Source organism: Thamnophis elegans, chromosome 2, assembly GCF_009769535.1.
Source record: "Thamnophis elegans isolate rThaEle1 chromosome 2, rThaEle1.pri, whole genome shotgun sequence".
Classification (NCBI taxonomy): domain Eukaryota; kingdom Metazoa; phylum Chordata; class Lepidosauria; order Squamata; family Colubridae; genus Thamnophis; species Thamnophis elegans.
Window position 1 is genome coordinate 155,231,503 of NC_045542.1, and position 19,794 is coordinate 155,251,296.

The 19,794-nt window shown below is 44.1% G+C and overlaps 1 protein-coding gene across 1 annotated transcript in view; it reads left to right on the forward strand.

Moving 5' to 3' along the window:
* The first annotated feature begins 2,183 nt into the window (after positions 1–2,183).
* Positions 2,184–19,794, forward strand: part of AGPAT1 (1-acylglycerol-3-phosphate O-acyltransferase 1) — a 45,453-nt gene continuing 27,842 nt past the window's right edge. The window contains 1 exon segment of the mRNA XM_032211170.1: positions 2,184–2,528. The gene's annotated coding sequence lies outside the window, so the exon portion shown is untranslated.

Sequence of the window (19,794 nt, forward strand, 5' to 3'; positions counted from 1 at the left end):
TATCTCATTTCATTATCCCCATTTATGGATGGGCATGTACTGGTAAATAATCTCAAAACAAGGGATAGAATAGTAAAACCACAAGTTTTCTAAAAAGTAAGCACAAAGGAAGAAAAAGATGGAAAGGGAAGGAAAAGAATACAAAGCGGTATATTTCCATCCATGAATTTAGAGCTGAATTATAATGTTATTCGTTCATTCAATTTGTAGCCCCCCTCCAAACAAGTAACTCAACAAGAATTTAATTATTTATGGTGTTTGGTATAAAATGATTTCTTTTCCCTTGAATGATGAGTGTCTATAGTTTCTTGCGACCTAATGTTGGAATGATTTATAATACAGATAGTCCTCAACTTACAACGGTCCTCTTAGTGACCGCTTGAAGTTATAGCACTAAAAAAACGACCTATGACCGTTTTTCACACTTACAACTGTTGTAGCATCCCCATGGTCACATGATCAAAATTCTTGGGAACTGACTCATATTTATGACCGTTGCAGTATCCTGGGGTCACGGGGTCACCCTTTTGCGACCTTCTGACAAGCAAAGTCCATGGGGAAATCAGAGTCCCTGCCTCAACAACCTTGTTACTAATTTAACAACTGCTGTGATTCGCTTAACAATTCACTTAACCACAGTGGTGCAGTGGTTAGAATGCAGTACTGCAAGCTACTTCTGCTGACTGCCATCTGCCTGCAATTTGGCAGTTTGAATCTCACCAGGCTCAAGGTTGACTCAGCCCTCCATCCTTCCGAGGTGGGTAAAATGAGGACCCAGATTGTTCGGGAATATGCTGACTCTATAAACCGCTTAGAGAGGGCTGTAAAAGCACTGTGAAGCGGTATATAAGTCTAAATGCTATTGCTATTAAAAATCGAGTTAGGCTGGATTGTAAATCCAGCAATTCCCTCAACAGCAGCAATTAACAACTGTGGCAAGAAAAGGGGCCAAATTCATTTAACCAATGTTTCACTTCGTAAGAAAAATGCTGGGCTCCATTGTGGTTGTGAAGGTGAGGACTACCCACAAGGAGGGGGGGAATCAATGGGCCCTCTTGCCTGTTGCTAAACTACAACTCCGAGCATTACTCGTTGCCTCATAATTTCAGCCTAATTTGGAAGTCCGCTGCTTTCAGTCTCTTCCTTTCCCTACCCCAATTTTGGGGCAACTTCTTAATCATGGTTAGGGATTTTTCATCAATTTTCCAAGGTGGAAAAAAAAATCACACACACCCTAGCCCGGCAAGGATATTTCACAATTCTCCCTGGAAAAAGCCAGGCTTTAAGGCACTTTGCAAATAATATTTTTTTTTAAAAGCTGCCTTTGGATCTTGCAGCAAGGATGGCGCTTGAGAGAGAGAGAGAGAGAGATACAGTCACACAGAGAGAGACAGAGAGAGTGAGAGAGATACAGAGAGAGAGAGAGAGAGACAGAGAGAGACAGAGAGAACGAGTCAGACAGAGTGAGAGAGCGCGATTCAGAGAATGAGAGAGATAGAGAACGAGAGAGTCAGAGAGAGACAGAGAGTGAGAAAGATACACACACACACATACAGAGATACAGAAATATAGAGTGAATGAGAGAGATACAGATAGAGTGAATGAGTGAATGAGTCAGTGAGACAGAGTGTGTGAGAGAGATACAGACACATAGACAGAGTGAGTGAATGAGAGAGATATACATAGAGATAGATAGATAGATAGATAGATAGATAGATAGAGAGAGAGAGAGAGAGAGAGAGAGAGAGAGAGAGAGAGAGAGAGAGAGAGAGAGAGAGAGAGAGAGAAGGAGGGGGGGGGATTTAGCCAAGGATTGCGATTCAGCCGGGTAGCGATCCTCGGCGACGGAAGAGAGTCTCGGGCGTGTCACACCGCCTGAAAACGTCGAGCTCCCCAGCATCCCCGCGTGTCTCTCCCTCCCTCCTCTTGTTTTTCGGGACCGATGAGTGAACCGCTGGAACGGAGCTGGCCTGCCGGGGGGAGGGTGGGTGTAAAGCAAACAGCCCGGCATGAATGAATGAATGAATGAAGTAGAACCCGGAGGTGGCGGGGGGAGGAGCGCGCCATCCGCAGGAACAGCCGCGGGCGGGCGGGGGGGGGGGAAGAGAGAGTCAGAGAGAGAGGCGAGAGAGACGCTGGTCACGGGGTGGGGACAAGCGACGAGGAGGAAGGACCCGCCGTCGCCATTGGCGCCCATCGCTGCCCGTCAGAGCGCCCCCCCCCCCCACTTCGACATTCCATTTCCTGCCGCTCGGCGGAGCCCCCGAGGAAGTGGCCCACGCCGGGCTGAGGCCACCGCCGCCCAAGAGCTGGAGCAGCATCTAAGCCCGCCTCCCCCCCTCCCTCGGCTCTGCGCTCCCGGCTTCTCCTTCTCCTCCGCCGTCTCCTTCTCCAGCGCATCTCTGAAGCCGGCGGCTCCGCCATGGCCTGGCTGTGGAAGCGCGGGGGGTGAACGGAGAAGGGGTCTCCAGGAGCCCCGACGCCGGCTTCCCACCCGCCCGCCCCCCGAAAGCGGGGCACGCAGCCAGGTATGTAAAAGCCGGGCGGGGGTGGGTGGGGGGGTGCGTGGAGTTTGGACTTCAACTCCCATCATTCCCTAAGAATAGGGGTGGGGGGGGCTAGGGGGGGTGTAATCAGAAGGGACTTAGGCTGGATTGCCACATTCCGGCCATTGGATGTTTCTAGACTCCGGAATTGATCGCCATATGACTCCCCCTCCCTCCCCGCCTTGGATCTTAGCCGGACGTTGCTTGGCATACATGCTCTCTGCCTGTATCCAGGGATAATAAGTCAGCTGTGCTCTCTTCTCCCTCCAGGTCCACCCAGTTGTGTATTTTTGGGGTTCCAAGGCCTGCTGCTGCTCCCCCTCTCCCCTTTTTCAGGGTAGGGATCTAGGTCAGTAGTTGAGAAAAGCAGAAGAGGGTGGGAGGGAAGGTTGCAGTGGGGTTCCTGGAGGTTTATTGGGGGGGGAGATCTGGAAGGAGGAATCGTGGGGCGACTTATGGGGGGGGGTTGCCGGTGATGGAAGCAGCAAAACCCCAGTTCCAGTGGGGGCTTCTCTTTAAGGTGGGCAGGCAGCCGAGAAGAAGTCTTAGGAGGGAGGGAGGTCTTGGAAGTCACAAGGAGTAGAAAGTTAAAAATAAATTAAAATAGGGAAATTTGAGAAGGGGGGGGTTGTGAAACAGTAATGAGATGGAATTGGGAGGCGAGAAAAGAGGTTGAAGTGACCGGGGGGGGGGGTTTGTTCTGGAAAACTAGGTTGGTATAATGCAGCTCAAGAGCTGGAAAATAATATTTGCATCATGTTCAAGTGAGTTTCTTGCAGTTTGTGGCATAGAAGGAGCTGAGTGGATTGATTACGAAAAAGATAAACATCCCGTGAGTGTGTTTGGGATGGGCGAGTTATTGTGGTTCTGGGCTGGCTTTTGGGCAAGGCTTTGCGAATGGCCTCTGGTTTTCTTCAGTGGTTTCTCTTTTCCTTTAATGGTGATCCTGAGCAACCAAGGGCCCTGAATTCTTGCAAAAGCCTTAACTGGGATGGCATTGATCAACCCCATTTTATCGACTGAAAAATCCTATTTGGAAGACCAATTTGCCTTGGCTTACCTGGGATTTTAAACCTAAGGCTCTTGAATTTTGACAGACGTGTCTAATGAGGAAGTTTTTGGAGCCGTGTTGTGTAGTAGCTAGATATTTCTAGATGGAGTTGTTGTGCAATGCTAAAATTAAAGCAATGTGTATGGGCTTTGCTGTGCTACTTTGGAGTCTCTTGCAACATCCAGCATTAGAAGGGGTAATTGGTTTTTAAAAAAAAACGTGCTAATAAAAATATCCATAGCAATCATGAGGGAGCAATAAGAATACTCTTCTAATAATGGGAAAGTAATAAGTACCCTCATTATTACTTACATGCCGCTTTGGGGGGAATTTGAAGTATTTTGTGTGTTTCAGCCACCCTTACAAGATCCTTACTAGATAAAAAGCCCCCCAGTGCAGGGAAATCTAAGGCTCCTAGCTGAAGGATTGCTCAAGACTGCCTCTGAGTAGGAATGTAAGATCTTTACATGTGAGTAAAAGTGTTGCAAGAGTTGAATTAAGGCCCTCCTGGATTTTCCGGTGACTTAATGGACTGGATGCCTTTCAGAGAGGACAAATAAGGAAGGTAGCTGGAGAATCAATTTGGTAGGAGACACCAGGCTACAAACTGGGAGTCCATGAGTTCTAGTCTTATCTTAGGCACAAGGGCTTAGGCACATGAGTTCTAGTCTTATCTTAGGCACAAGAGTTTAGCTCAAGACGTTGGGCTAAACTCGTTCTTTCTCAGCCACCAGGAAGAAAGAAAGCGGCAGTTGCAAAGCTACTGGGACTTCCGAAAGCATTGGCAAGAAAACTGCAGGGACTTGTCCAGACAGTTCTCAGGAGTCAACAGTGACTCAAAGGCATTGGAAAAAAAATAGAGAGAGATGGGTGATACAGAAGAGAAAGCATGTCTAGACCACTGTTGCTCAACCATGGCTGGCTGAGGAATTCTGGGAGTTGAAGTCCACATATCTTAAGGCCACCGAGTTCATTTATGTAGGAGAGGAGCATAGGTAAGTCCTTGACTTACGACTACAATTGAGCCCAAATTTTCTGTTGCTTAATGAGATATGTGTTAAGTGGGTTTTGCCCCATTTTACAACCTTTCTTGCCAGGGTTGTTAAGTGAATCCCTGCAGTTAACAACATGGTTGTTAAGTGAATTTGGCTGCCCTATTGATTTTGCTTGTCAGAAGGCTGCAAAAGGTGACTCTGGGACACTTCAACTTTCATAAATATGAACCAGTGGCCAAGCCTCTGAATTTTGACTATGGAGATGGTGCAATGGTCGTAAGTATGAAAAACGGTCATACGTCAATTTTTCCAGTGCCATTGTAACTTTGAATGGTCGCTAAAAGTACTCTTGTAAGTCGAGGACTACCTCTCTACTTCCCACTATTTGCAATATAAAAGTTTTAAATGAGGACATGGAGTCCTCCACTTAACAACCATTTGTTTAGTGACAGACAGTTCCTCACACTTACAACCGGGTCACGGGATCAAAATTCAAGAACATGGCAACCAGCATGCATTTAACCATAGTTGAAGCACCCTGGGGTTACGTGATCATCATTTGAGACCTAACAACCGCAGTGATTTGCCTAACCATCATGGTAAAGAAAACGGTCATAAAATTGAGCCAAGACTCATTTAACAATCGTTTAGCAGTCGAAATTCCGTTCCCGATCGTAGTCGCAAGTCGAGGATTATAATGGCCTTATCATTGCTCTTAGGTAGACACAATTAAATTCACTTTTCCTTTTGCGGTTGCAGTGGAAGGCCAGTAGAATATGGCATCTGTTGCACAGCGATGGGGCAAGACCCCACCCCTTTGGCAAGTTTACAAGATTGTAATTTAAATTTGTGCAGCTGACTATGCCAAATTGCTCTAAATGCTATTCTCGATTAGACAACTTGATTATATTCGTGCATTGTGATCCGTCATTTTTAATTAAGTTCTGATGAATAAACCATAATAGACTGGCTTCTCACAGCATGCAGTACTTAATATAACTTTTAAACCATAATGGGGTTTGCTTGGATATGGCTGAGTACGTGATGTATAAACCATTTTAATGTAGTCTGTTAGCTGAGCCAAACATGGGTTTTTAAATTACAATTGAGCAAACTGTAGGTCAGTATATTGTTCCTTTATCAAAACTTAGTTATTAATTGAGATGGTGGCCTATGACGCTATCCTTGCCATTTCTATTCCTCTTAGTAACCTACAAGAGAGGATGAAATGCTTCTGAACCTTACCAGATGATCTGTAATCTGGAATGAGATCAGAATGTTATCTAAATGACTGGTTCAGAATCAATAGATGGAGATACAATTAACAAATAAAAGCAGTATTCCAAACAGTGTAGTAGGGTCATGTCCTTATTGAGCATGTTAAGCAAACATTCACTGTGTTTGGAAAAAGGATAGGTAACCAGGTCACACAATGATCCCAACACACACAAATAGACCAGTAGAATGACCGAAGTAGGAGGACATTTTACATTTTGGAACCTCAATTATTACAGTTTAAGTGAAGCGCGCCATCACAGGACTATGGATCATGGTTAGTTGTAAAAAGTTCACAACAAAGTTTTATCCCTGTAATGGTGAGAACTGGGTTTTGCTTCTGGTAGTTTTCTGAAAGAGTAGTGTTGTTGTTAGTTGCGAAGTCATGTCCGACCCATTGTGACCCCATGGACAATGTTCATCCAGGCCTTCCTGTCCTCTATCATCCTCTTTAAGTTTATTTAAGCTCACGTCTACTGCTTCAGTGACTCCATCCAGCCACCTCATTCTCTGTCATCCTGTTCTTCTTTTGCCCTCCATCTTTCCCAGCATTAGGCTCTTCTCCAGTGAGTCCTTCCTTCTCATTAGGTGGCCAAAGTATTTGAGTTTCATCTTCAGGATCTGGCCTAAAATTTTTTGGAAAAGGATCAAAAATTGGCTGGAGGTAATAACGGGGGTTAAAATAGAATAGAAACCTGAAGGTTTTTTTTAATTAGGAATAATGCCTGTGAAATACAAAAAAAAAATCCAGTATTTAATACTACATATAATTACGGTGGCAAGGATTGCCTTTGCCCAGAAATGGAAAAACAAATTAACTCCAAGCGAAGATGAAATAATAAGAAAGGTTATGGATTGTGCTGAAATGGAGAAACTAACTAAAGAAATCCATGGAAAAAAAGAATCAGAATTCTACCAGATATGGGATAAATGATATAGGTGGATGGAGGAAAGAAACAAGAATCAATGAAGGAATATAACAAAACTCAAAAAATAATAGTTATGAGCTTGTAGGACTACTTGTATATCCTTTGTTTTTCTACTTAGTAATTTAAAATCCTGGGTTGGAAGGGCATACTAGGTGACGCTGATATCACACAAGCCCTTTAAATGGTATGGGTGTAACCTCCAGAATTTCTCCAGGACTTATTGTCTTGTTTTAATTGTTAATGTGACCAAAGGGTATAATTTATCCCATATGTAGGGAGTCCTATTAATATTTCGTTAACGTAAATGACATTTACATGAAATGACTGGCTGTCCTTTCTCACTCCCTTTTCTGTTAATCACCGAGATGAAATCTCTTTCTGATTTCTCGGTCCCTCTGGAGAGAATTGATGACTTCATTGAATAACTTCCATACCTCTCCTGGAGCTAATTGGCAAGTTGACAGTGGATCAGGGATAAACGTTACTGGTTCAGTGGACCACAGTTCCAGGTTGGTGGCCTGGAGTCGGGGAAGGGGGAAAGAGCAGATGGTTTTGTGGGAGGGGCAGGTGAGCATCCGTTACTCGCACCACGAGCAAATGCGACACACGAGCGAAACTCGGTTACGAATAAGCAATGGCCCAGTAGTGGACTGTGGCCCACAGGTTGGGGACCCCTGCAATTGACATGTTTGATGAGGTTCTTGCTTCTTCTTCCCAATATAGCTATGGTGTTTAAAGTAGAGCAGAATAGAATAGAATAGAATTCTTTATTGGCCAAGTGTGATTGGACACACAAGGAATTTGTCTTTGGTGCATAGGCTCTCAGTGTACATAAAGGAAAAGATACATTCATCAAGAATCATAAGGTACAACACTTAATGATAATCATAGGGTACAAATAAGCAATCAGGAAACAATCAATATCAATATAAATCGTAAAGATACAAGCAACAAAGTTACAGTCATAAGTGGGAGGAGATGGGTGATAGGAACGATGAGGAGCTTAATAGTAATAGCAATGCAGCCTTAGTGAATAGTTTGACAGTGGTGAGGGAATTATTTGTTTAGCAGAGTGATGGCGTTCAGGAAAAAACTCTTCTTGTGTCCAGTTGTCTTGGTGTGCAGTGCTCTATAGAGTCGTTTTGAGGGTAGGAGTTGAAACAATTTATATCCAGAATGTGAGGAGTGTGTAAATATTTTCACGGCCCTCTTTTTGACTCATGCAATGTACAGGTCCTCAATGGAAGGCAGGTTGATAGTAATTGTTTTTTCTGCAGTTCTAATTATCCTCTGAAGTCTGTGTCTCTCTTGTTGGATTGCAGAACCACCAAGTGGAGTAGAAGAGTTAAGTTTCTCAATCTTGGCCACTTTAAGCTGCATGGACTTCAACTCCCAGAAAATCTGGAAGTTGAAGTCCCCACAGCTTAAAGTTGTTGGGAAACACTGGAGTAGAGGAGAACAGAAGAGAAGGCAACAGAATAGAGTTGGAATGGATGTTGGAGGTCTTCTAGCCCAACCCCCTGTTCTAGCAGGAGACCTTATACCATTTCTGATAAATGGCTGTCCTATCTCTTCTTAAAAACCTCCAGTGATGGACCTCCCACAACTTCTGAAGGCAAGCAGTTCCATTGGTTGATTGTTCTCACTGTTAGGAAGTTTCTCCTTACTTCTAGGTTGTATCTCTTCTTCATTGGTTTCTAACCATTGTTTCTTGTCTTGCCTCCAAGTGCTTTGGAGAATAGGTTGACACCTTCTTCTTTGTGGCAGCTCCTGTCCATATTGGGACATTCTTTATTCTTTTCATGTCATATCATGTAATATTATGTCAACCTAGGCCTTAACCTGAAGGCAAGTGGCTGAGGTTTCTCTCTGTCACCCCATCTTTTGCCCCTCAAGATGATAGCCTCTTTCCCCGAAAATAAGACCTCCCCAGATAATAAGCCCAATCGGGCTTTTGAGCGCATGCACTAAAGTAAACTGTCCCCCAAAATAAGCCCTTCCTGAAAATATTGCAACACAGCAGCAGCCATGAGGTGGCTCGCCACCTCCTGCACCTCAAAAATAATAAGACCTCCCTGAAAATAATGCCAAGTGCTTATTTCGAAGGGGGGGAGGTGTTGTCAAAAGAAAGTAAGACCCTGCCTAATTTTGGGGGAAACACGGTACCAAGGGATATCCAAGAGGTTTTCTGCCGGAAGGGCTGGTTGACTTATCTTCCTAATTTGAGTAGAGATGTTGCAGATATACATGTCTCTAGCTTCCTCAGCGCAATTCTTTCCCACATAAAATTACCTGTCAGCTTCGGTATGCTTTTATCTCTCTAATCCATTTCCTGAGCGTGAACTATGTAATGTCATGCTAATGAATGTGGGACTGGTAAAGCCACACCTAGAATACTGCATCCCTTTTTGGTCACCACATAATAATAATAATAATAATAATAATAATAATAATAATAATGTGAATGTATATTTGTAACTATATATAAGAGAATAAAAAATTTTTTTAAAAAAAAAACTCTAATAAAATGTTTAAAATTTTGAAATTCCCAGCTCCGAGAATCAAAAGTCATGGCCAACTTGTAGCATTTTCTATATAGTATTTATTTGTGAACCAATTAAGTTTAGCGCTGATCAGGGAGGGGAGGGGGGAGTGTCTGTGAGAATATTGACTTCAATATCTGAGCTTGTTCAGTGCAGAGCAATAGTATGTCGGCTTAAAAATAATGTCCCCTTATCTGCAACGAGACCAGCACTCTGGCAAGCCTTCCTACCCACCTACCCCTGTGACTTTCGTGAGGATTACAAATCCCATCTTTTCCAGCTGAGAATGCTGGAAAAGGATACCATTCCAATACAGGTAGTTCTCAGCTTTTAATGACCACAACTGTGCTCAACATTTCTTGTCGTTAAGCGAGACATTTGTCGAGTGAGTTTCCCCGCCATTTTATGACCTTTCTCTCACCACCGTTGTTAAATATATCTGGTTCTGGGATTTCTTGTGTGTGTGCGTGTGTGTGTGTGTGTCTGTGTGTTGTTAAAAAATTGTTGTTAAAAATATCTGGTTCTAGGATTTCTTTTGTGTGTGTGTGTGTGTGTGTGTGCAGATAGTCCTGGACTTACGATCACAATTGAGCCCAACATTTATATTGCTAAGCGACAGTGAGTTTTGCCCCATTTTACAACCTTTCTTGCCACAATTGTTAAGGGAATCACTGCAGTTGTTAAGCTAGACACCTGCTTGTTAAGTGAATCTGGCTTCCCCATTGTCTTTGCTGGTCAGAAGATCACAATAGGGGATCAGAGGGCACGCACACACACACACACTCACACTCATAAATTCGAACCAGTTGATTCTGATCCCCTGACCCTGAGGATGCTGTTCATCAGTATAAAAAAAGGGCACCTTTTTCAGTACCGCTGTAACTTTGAACGGTCATTAAATGAACTGTTGTAAGTCGAGGACTGCCTGCATTCGGAAGGACTGCGTTTTTGTTCTAATCCAAGGGGTAAAAGGGGAAAACGGTTATGCTGCCCCAGGCTAGGCTGCAGTTGGAATATCCAGAACCCCAGAAATAAATTTCCTGCTGTTTGCAACTGGAAGCTCAACATGACTTGGCACTAAAATAGCCTGAAATCCACTTCCTGTGCTTTTATTTTCGACCCACCAAATTTGAATCTGCCAAGAGATGCCTTTGTATCCTTCACACGAGATGAAGGACGTGGAGGCCTGGCAAATGATGTTTTCCCTGTGATGCGACCAATAGTACAGGTAGTCCTCGACTTACGGCCGCCCCAAATTTATGTGGTTGATTGATCTGTTCGCTGACCCTTGCCCCGTTTTACGATTTTTCTTGCCACATTTTTGTGAAGTGGATCACTGGGATTGTTCAATCAGTCACACAGTTGTTAAGTGAATCTGATTTCCCCCTTGGCATTGCTGGTCAGAAGGTCGCAGAAGGGGATCACATGAACACCCCCCCTCCCTCGGACACTGCAACAGTCGTAAATGCGAATGGGTTGTCAGACATCCAAATTTAAATTGTGATCGTGGGGATGCTGCAATGGTCGTAAGTGTGAAAAATGGTCGTAAGTCACTTTTTAGGCACTGTTGTAACTTGAAACGATTACTAAGTGAGCCGTTATAAGTCGAGGACTATCTGTATAGATCTCCCGGCTCCACCGAATCTTTTTAATTCTTATATTATTACGTTTCAGGAGAGAAGAATTGAGAGGTCCTTTGATTTAGCTTTAGGCACTTAGGATGTGAGGCAATGCAAGGAGTCCTCAACTTCCGACCATCTTGAGCCCCAAAATTTCTGCTGTTAAGTGAAGCACTTGCTAAGTGAGTTTTGGCCCCTGTTTAGAACTTTTCTTGCCACAGTTGTTAAGTGGATCACTGTTATTGTGAGGTTAGTAATGGTTGTTAAGTGAATCTCCCTTCCACATTAATTTTGCTTCTCAGACAGTCACAAACGTGTCATGTGACCTTGGGACACAGCAACCATCATGAGTCAGTTGATAAGTGTCTGAATTTTGATTCCATGACCATGGGCAATGGTCGTAAGTGTGAAAAATGGTCATAAGTCACTTTTAGTGAACAGTCACTAAAAAACTGTTGTAAGTCGAGGACTACCCATATGTTCCTCCTTAGTACAGATAGTCCTCATTTAACAACCACGATTGGGACTGGCAAATCGGTCATTAAGCAAAGCATTGCGTCAGTGAAACGGCCACGGTGCTTACGATCTTTCCTTTGCTTTATGGTCCTGGAAAGTTGTAAATGTGAGAGTCGGTTGTACGGCAGTTAGTTTTTCGTCGTCATCCCTGCAAACCGTTGCTAAGTAAAGACAGTTGCCAAACGAGGACTATTGGTTAACAATAGGGGGAGCATGTGGGGATGACAGGGCTGAGTCGTAACTTTGGAGAACTTAATCCATCTGTTCTGACCTGGGCTTCCCCAGCAGCACGAAGCCGAGTCCTCGTCCCGATAAACCTCTTTTATTTAATTTGCAGTGAATTCCTCTCCAGCAAAGTCTGTCCTCTCCCACAGTCTTTCAAGATGGTTCACAATCAACGACTTTTATCAGGCTTGGAGAGTGGCCAGGCCGACATTTTTCAGATGCCACAATACTTGGCAAGAATGCAGGAATGAACTCATTGTCTCCTGCAAACTCCACTCCCCTTTCGCTCCTCTATTACTCCCCATTCACCATCCACCTGTGGCTTTACTCCGAAGTTGACCCTTTTTCCTTAACTGTTTCCTTCTCCTGGCAGCTCTGTGCATGTGCATATTGGGAACAGGCTCCAGCTGTTGTTCTGCCCCACTGATAATGGTACTCAGAAGGCAGCTAATAACTGGCATACATCTCCACCCCGCCTCTCTACCTCCGACACAGAGCCCTCATCAGAGCCTTCTCCAGACTCAGGACTGGCCCCTGTTCCTCCCCAATCTCCTCACTGTCCGAATGTGCTGGCAGCTCCGCTGGCAGGCCACAACACCACCTGAGGCAAATACGTCCATCCTTGGTCACTCAGCCGCTGCAGAAGTCATCCAAGTGACGTGAGTGGCAGGAAGGAAATAGGTGTAGACTTAGACTTTCACTAACTTTATTTCCACTTCAACTGGCATACATTAAAATGAAATTTCATTGCACACAGCTCTCAAAGGGTGTCCACCTCCAATATACGCTGCATAAACATGACAGAAATATGAATAAATAAATAATCACTAAATGTCTACGGAGGTTCTCAGTCATCCAGGTCATGGTTGTCCCACAGGTGCTTTTGTTCAGGGGGCAACTGGACTTTCTGGTTTTTCTTTGAAGACGTTTTGCTTCTCATCCAAGAAGCTTCTTCTTCACCCATTCATTCTTCGGAGCTTGAAGAAACTTCTTGGATGAGGAGCGAAACATCTTCGAAGGAATTTAAAAAAAACCCTCAGATAATCCAATTGCCTCTTGAAAAAAACCAAACCACACTTAATGGCCATTGCAGCATCCCCCACGATCACATGATTTACTTTTGGATGGTTGACAGCTGATTTATATTTATGACAGTGGCAGTGTCCCAGGGTCATGTGATCATCTGTTGCAGTGGTGGGATATGACAGGTATGCCCTGGTTTGCCCAGCGTACTGGTGACTACTGGGAGCAGCAGGTACTGTTCTGGTACGGTGCTTCGGAGGGCCCGCCTGCTCTCCTTATCGTTATTTGAACCGAACAGGGCATTTGCACACACACACGGAGCGTATGACTCCTGTGCGACGCTCCGCCGAGCAGCTGGAGTGTCGCGGGCGGTGGGCACGCATACGCCCGTGCTGCACGCATGCACATGGTGGGCACCTGGCCCCGTTGCAGTGTACCGGTTGAAACGGGATCCGGAACCCACCGCTGTGCTGGATTCACTTAATCAATGTGATAAGTTGTAAAATGGGACAAAACCCTTTGAATAGATTTTTAGGTCATAGCTGAAGAAGCTTCTTGGATACGAAGCGAAACATCTTCAAAGAAAAAAACAGAAAGTCCAGTTGCCTCCTGAAAAAGCACCTTTGGGACTTAGAATAACTTTAAGTGCATGACGTGTTTCTTTTTTAATCTGCTTCTTTTCCCTATTTTTAATTTTTATCCTTTTTAGAGTTGTATTCTGTAAGCCGCCCGGAGTCCTTCGTGATTGGGCGGCATATAAATTCATTAAATTTGAATTTGAATTTATTGTTATTTTAAATTACCCTAATCTGTATACATTAAAATCTGCATACAAAATGAATGAAGAAATGAATACAAAAATTTTGCACATACCTACATATATTATATGACACAGAGAAACAACACAATCTGGTCCGGGTGTCCTCCAGAAGGCTGTGAATTCAAAACTCTGCTCCTTCAGCACATTTTTCCAAGCCACCCCCTCTACCTGGGCCTTGCACCTGCTGGCTGATACTGCCGCATCTTGCAGGTATTCAAGAAACCAACAATCTAATGCTGGATTCCAAAGTGAGCTTGTTATGTTAATTCAGCCTCTCCCAACCAGGTGTCTTTACTTATGTGTAAGATTAGAACTCCCACAATCCCTCCCTCCTCTCTGCTGAGCGTTAGGGGAATTGAAGGTTTCATTTTCCTTCCCATTGTATTATAAATCATGCTGTCACTCATCTTAAGGCAACCTGGTTGCATGAATTTAAATGAATTGGAATCCTTAAATGAAAAATGTCTCCCTTCACTGGCTTGGTTCCCCATGCTGTAGCGTCATTCTGCTGTAACCTGGTTTGCTGCAACATAGCTTATTCAAGAGACAGTCCTCGACTTACAACAGTTCATTTAGTGATTGTTCAAAGTCGCAACTGTTCATTTAGTGACCCCTCAAAGTTACAGGGAGAATTGCCAGAAGAAATATCAACAACCTCAGATATGCAGAGTGTAGGTAAGCGTTGGGAGAGTGAGTGCGGTGGGAGAGTGTTATTGGAGAACACACAAACCAGCGTACAGAGACACTGCAGTTTAAATAGGCTTTTACTTTCGTGGAAATAGAGGTATCAGAGTCCATCAAACAGTCCAAGTCATACACGAATAAGACAGTCAGACATCAATGTCTTTCAGTTAAGGGTACTCAAAGTTTGCTAGCAGTTGCAAAACTTACAATAGCTCATTGTACTTTCTAACAGCCAGCTTCCAAAACACTCAGATCAGATCAGCCCAGCATTTAATAAACAGAGAGCTAACAGTCATTCTGGCTCCCTCTTATGGCCGATTGAGGAAAATAGCAACCAATCACATTTTACAATATGATTTAAAGAAACAGGTACAGCATTGCTATATGATTTATATATTGCCAACCCAACCGTTAGACTATATTCCTAACACAGATGATACCACTCTAATGGCAGAAATTGAAGAGGAACTAAAGAGGAAGGAGAGTGCAAAAGTTGGCTTGAAACTCAACAGTAAGAAAACTAAGATCATGGCATCCAGCTCTCTCAATTCCAGGCAGATAGATGGGGAAGAAATGAAGGTAGTGGTAGATTTTATTTTCCTGGGCTCCAACATCACCGCAGATGATGCAGTCAAGTAATTAAAAGACGCTTGCTCCTGGGGAGGAAAACTATGGCAAATCTAAACAGCATACTAAAAGGCAGAGACATCACCCTGCCAACAAACGTGCGTACAATCAAGGCTATGATTTTCCCAGTTGCAATGTATGGCTGTGAAAGTTGGACCATAAGGAAGGCTGAGCGCCAAAGAATTGAGGCCTTTGAATTATGGTACTGGAGAAGACTCCTGCGAGTCCCTTGAACTGCAAGGAGATCCAACTGGTCAGTCCTAGGGGAAATCAACCCTGACTGCTCTTTAGAAAGACAGATCCTGAAGATGAAACTCAAATACTTTGGCCACCTAATGAGAAGGAAGGACTCACTGGAGAAGAGCCTAATTCTGGGAACTATGGAGGGCAAAAGAAGAAGGGGACGACAGAGAATGAGGTGGCTGGATGGAGTCACGGAAGCAGTAGACGTGAGCTTAAATGGACTCCAGAGGATGGTAGAGGACAGGAAGGCCTGGGGGAACGTTGTCTATGGGGTCGCGATGGGTTGGACACAACTTCGCAACTAACAAAAACAACGAAGTTACAGTGAAAAAAGTGAAGAATTCAGATGTTTGGCAACGGGTTCATGTTTATGGCCATTGCTGTGTCCCAAGATCACGTGATCCCCTTTTGCAACCTTCTGACAAGCAAAGGCAATGGGGGAAGCCAGGTTCATTTCAAAACCGGGGTACTAATTTATCCACTGTGGTGATTCGCTTTAACAGCTGTGGCCAGAAAGGTCATAAAACGGGGGCAAAACTCACTTAACAAATGTGCCACCGAACAAATGTTGGGCCCAATTGTAAATCGAGGACTACCTGTTTTGTCCTGTTTGTAACCAGGTTTGCTGCCACATGGCAGCTTATTTGAGAGATGGCGGCTTGGTCCACATATCAAGCTTAAGTCCTAAACCAGTGATGGCTAACCTTTTCTGGACTGAGTGCTTGTGTGCGTGTGAACCCCCAAAATGCAATGTGTGTGCATCTCTCCTACATGTGCCCAGCCCCCCCATGCATGTGTGTCCCACCACGCGCATGCTCACCCCCCCATGTGGACGCACTCCTAACATGAGTCCTGCCTCCCGTGCATGAATGGCAAATATCCAATGACTAGCTAGTCAGCGAGAGGTGTGCGCGCATGTGCAGTAGAGCTGAACTAGGGAGGCAGCTCGCATGCCCTCAGAGAAGGGGTTCTGCGTTCCACCTGTGGCACGCGCCCCATAGGTTTGCCATCATGGTCCTAAACCCTGCTTTACAGTTAATGCAATACAATAGCAGAGTTGGAAGGAACCATGGAGGTCTTCTAGTCCAACCCCCTGCCTAGGCAGGAAACCTTATACCGTTCCAGACAAGTGGCTATCCAACATCTTCTTAAAGACTTCCAGTGTTGGGGCATTCACAACTTCTGGAGGGAAGCTGTTCCACTGTTTAATTGTTCTCACTGTCAGGAAATTTCTCCTCAGTTCTAAGTTGCTTCTCTCCTTGATTAGTTTCCACCCATTGCTTCTTGTCCTGCCCTCAGGTGCTTTGGAGAATAGTTTGACTCCCTCTTCTTTGTGGCAACCCCTGAGATATTGAAAGACTGATATCATGTCTCTCCTAGTCCTTCTTTTCATTAAACTAGACATAGCCAGTTCCTTCATATGTTTTAGTCTCCAGTCCCCTAATCATCCTTGTTGCTCTTCTCTGCACTCTTTCCAGAGTCTCCACATCTTTTCTACATCGTGGCGACCAAAACTGAATGCAGTTTCTAATGCCTGGCTCCACCATCTTGCTAAATGAAAAACAAGCACGCACGCCACACAATGGTTAATGAACCCAGCTGTTAATGTTAACATTTGCCACTGGGCAATGTTGTGTGTCCTTCTATTTCAGAAGTTATCGATCCTTTAGGTCATGTTGGCCAGAGATGGATGGCTGAAGTGTAAAGCAGGCTCCCCCTTCCCCCCGCCTTCCAGCCAAATCTAAGAGAAAACATCAGTTGTCGTAACACACACACACCGCCTTGTTCTCTCTTTAACCTCTCGGAAAGGATCTGCTGAGACAAGTTTGATTTACACAACAGGGATCAGTAATCCGCAGATCCCTCTCCCTGCAAGATCAAACAAGTCTGTCACATCAAGAGTACACAGTGACCTTCCTGTTGTGGTGAACTCCTGCAGCCTTTTTGCAATCAAAGCGTCTTTGTTGACCTTCCCTCGTCTGTCTGTCTGTCTCTCTCTCTCTTTCGCTCTCTGATCGATTTGAGCCACTGTCATTTCTCTTTGCGGCTAGGCCAATTTTGCAGGTCTTACATTTTTTATGCTTGCCTGAAAGAACGGGGGAGGGGGAGGACTTAAGTCATTTCTTCCGGGCAAAGAACGAGACATAATATCCAGGGATGCGCTGAGGAGCAACTTCTCCTTGCCGGATGAAATATTTGTCGCCTTTTCTGCATGCTTGATCTTATATCCTCACACCGTCTTGACTGGCAGAAAGTCTGCCAGGAATTCTCACTTTGAGGCTGCTAAGGAAATCAGACTCACCCTGTCTCTTTTTGGGTGACCTAAATTGATTGCACGAAAAGATGAGACGTTGGACATTAGTTGGGAGGTTCATCTCTTGAATTGCCTACATTACAGAAAGGGACAATTCACCGTGGCCAAGTCAATCAGTCAGAATAGATCTCAAGCAGGTGACCTTATACCATAACTGATAAATAGAATAGAATAGAATTCTTTATTGTGTGATTGGACACACAAGGAATTTGTCTTTGGTGCAGATGCTCTCAGTGTACATAAAAGAAAAGATACATTCGTCAAGAATCATAAAGTACAACAATGAATGATAATCATAGGGTACAAATAAGCAATCAGGAAACTATCAATATCAACATAAATAGTAAAAATGCAAGCAACAAAGTTGCAGTCATGAGTGGAAGGAGATGGATGATAGGAACGATGAGGAGACTAATAGCAATGCAGCCTTAGTGAATAGTTTGACAGTGGTGAGGGAATTATTTGTTTAGCAGAGTGATGGCGTTCAGGAAAAAACTCTTCTTGTGTCCAGTTGTCTTGGTGTGCAGTGCTCTATAGAGTCGTTTTGAGGGTAGGAGTTGAAACAATTTATGTCCAGGATGCGAGGGGTCTGTAACTATTTTCACAGCCCACTTTTTGACTCGTGCAGTGTACAGGTCCTCAATGGAAGGCAGGTTAGTAGTAATTGTTTTTTCTGCAATTCTAATTATCCTCTGAAGTCGTCTCTCTTGTTGGGTTGCAGAACCACCAAATAGAGTAGAAAAGTTAAGTTTCTCAATCTTGGCCACTTTAAGCTGCGTGGACTTCAACTCCCAAAAAACCTGGAAGTTGAAGTCCCCACAGCTTAAAGTTGTTGGGAAACACTGGAGTAGAGGAGAACAGAAGGCAACAGAATAGAGTTGGAATGGATGTTGGAGGTCTTCTAGCCCAACCCCCTGTTCTAGCAGGAGACCTTATACCATTTCTGATAAATGGCTGTCCGGTGTCTTCTTAAAGACCTCCAGTGATGGACCACCCATCTGAAGGCAAGCAGTTCCATTGGTTGATTGTTCTCGCTGTTAGGAAGTTTCTCCTTACTTCTAGGTTGTATCTCTCCTTCATCGGTTTCTAACCATTGTTTCTTGTCTTGCCTCCAAGTGCTTTGGAGAATAGGTTGACACCCTCTTCTTTGTGGCAGCTCCTGTCCATATTGGGACATTGTTTTCATGTCATATCATGTAATATTATGTCAACCTGCACCATTTCTGACCTTGCACCATTTCAGACGAGTGGCTGTCCAGTCTCCTCTTAAAAACCTCCAGTGATGGAGCACCCAAAGCTTCTGAAGGCAAAGCTGTTCCACTGGTTAATTGCCCTCACTCTTAGGAAGTTTCTCCTAACTTGGCCAATTCACCACGGGATAACTCACCAGGACCAACTCGCCGTGGGACAATTCAACAATTCAATTTAATTATTTAAAATAAATAAAAAAACTATTTCACTTTTTTGTCATCCACATTTCATTTTGTCCCTCCTTTCTTTAATGATTCTATGCCACCATTTCTTTGATATTACAGTAACTTTTGCTCTGCGGCAAATTGTCCTGTGGTGAGTTGGCTGCAGCGAGTTGTCCTATACCCCTACATTAAATAGGAGATTTAATAGGTCACTGATCATCAACTGGTGGTCGGTGAGAAAATTTTAGTAGTCTGCAAAAAAAAAAATTAGCATTTTTTTATATTGCACTAAATACTACTTATCTTTTTTAAAAAAATCATATTAGTGGTCCATGTGAATTGTGAATTTAGTGGTCCCTGAGTTCTGAAAGGTTGGCGAAAGTTTGGACTAGGTGACATAGAAGGGAGATCTCCAACCTTTCTCAGTTGGCAGCCCAGAATGGGAGGCAGGTGCCACAAGCACACGCTTAAATGGGGCCACAAGCGTGTGCGATATTTGCAATAGTGGAAGCACCTGTGTAGTGCACGTGGCAACAGAAGGAGCTGCGTGGCGTTCACGTCAATGGAAGCTTCTGTATAGCGCTCATGGCAATGGTAGCGTCCGCGTGGCGCTCATGGCAAGAGTAGCAGCCACATGGCACGGCCCACAGATTGAGGACCCCTGACATAAAAGACTCTTAACTTGATGATGTATCATCATTGCATCTCTGGTGGGTTTTTTTTGAACTTCAAGAGACCCATGAGATTTATTTAGAATTTATTGGAAATGGTTTTCCTATCAGCATTCCTCAATGTTGCTGATGTCTACAAGGAAAATGCAGGTACAACAGTTCATTTGGTGACCATTTGAAGTTACGATGACGCTGAAAAGAAGTGACTTACCCCCAACCCTCACACTTACCCTGTTTCCCCGAAAATAAGACCTCCCCAGGTAATAAGCCCAAGCGGGCTTTTGAGAGCGTGCGCTAA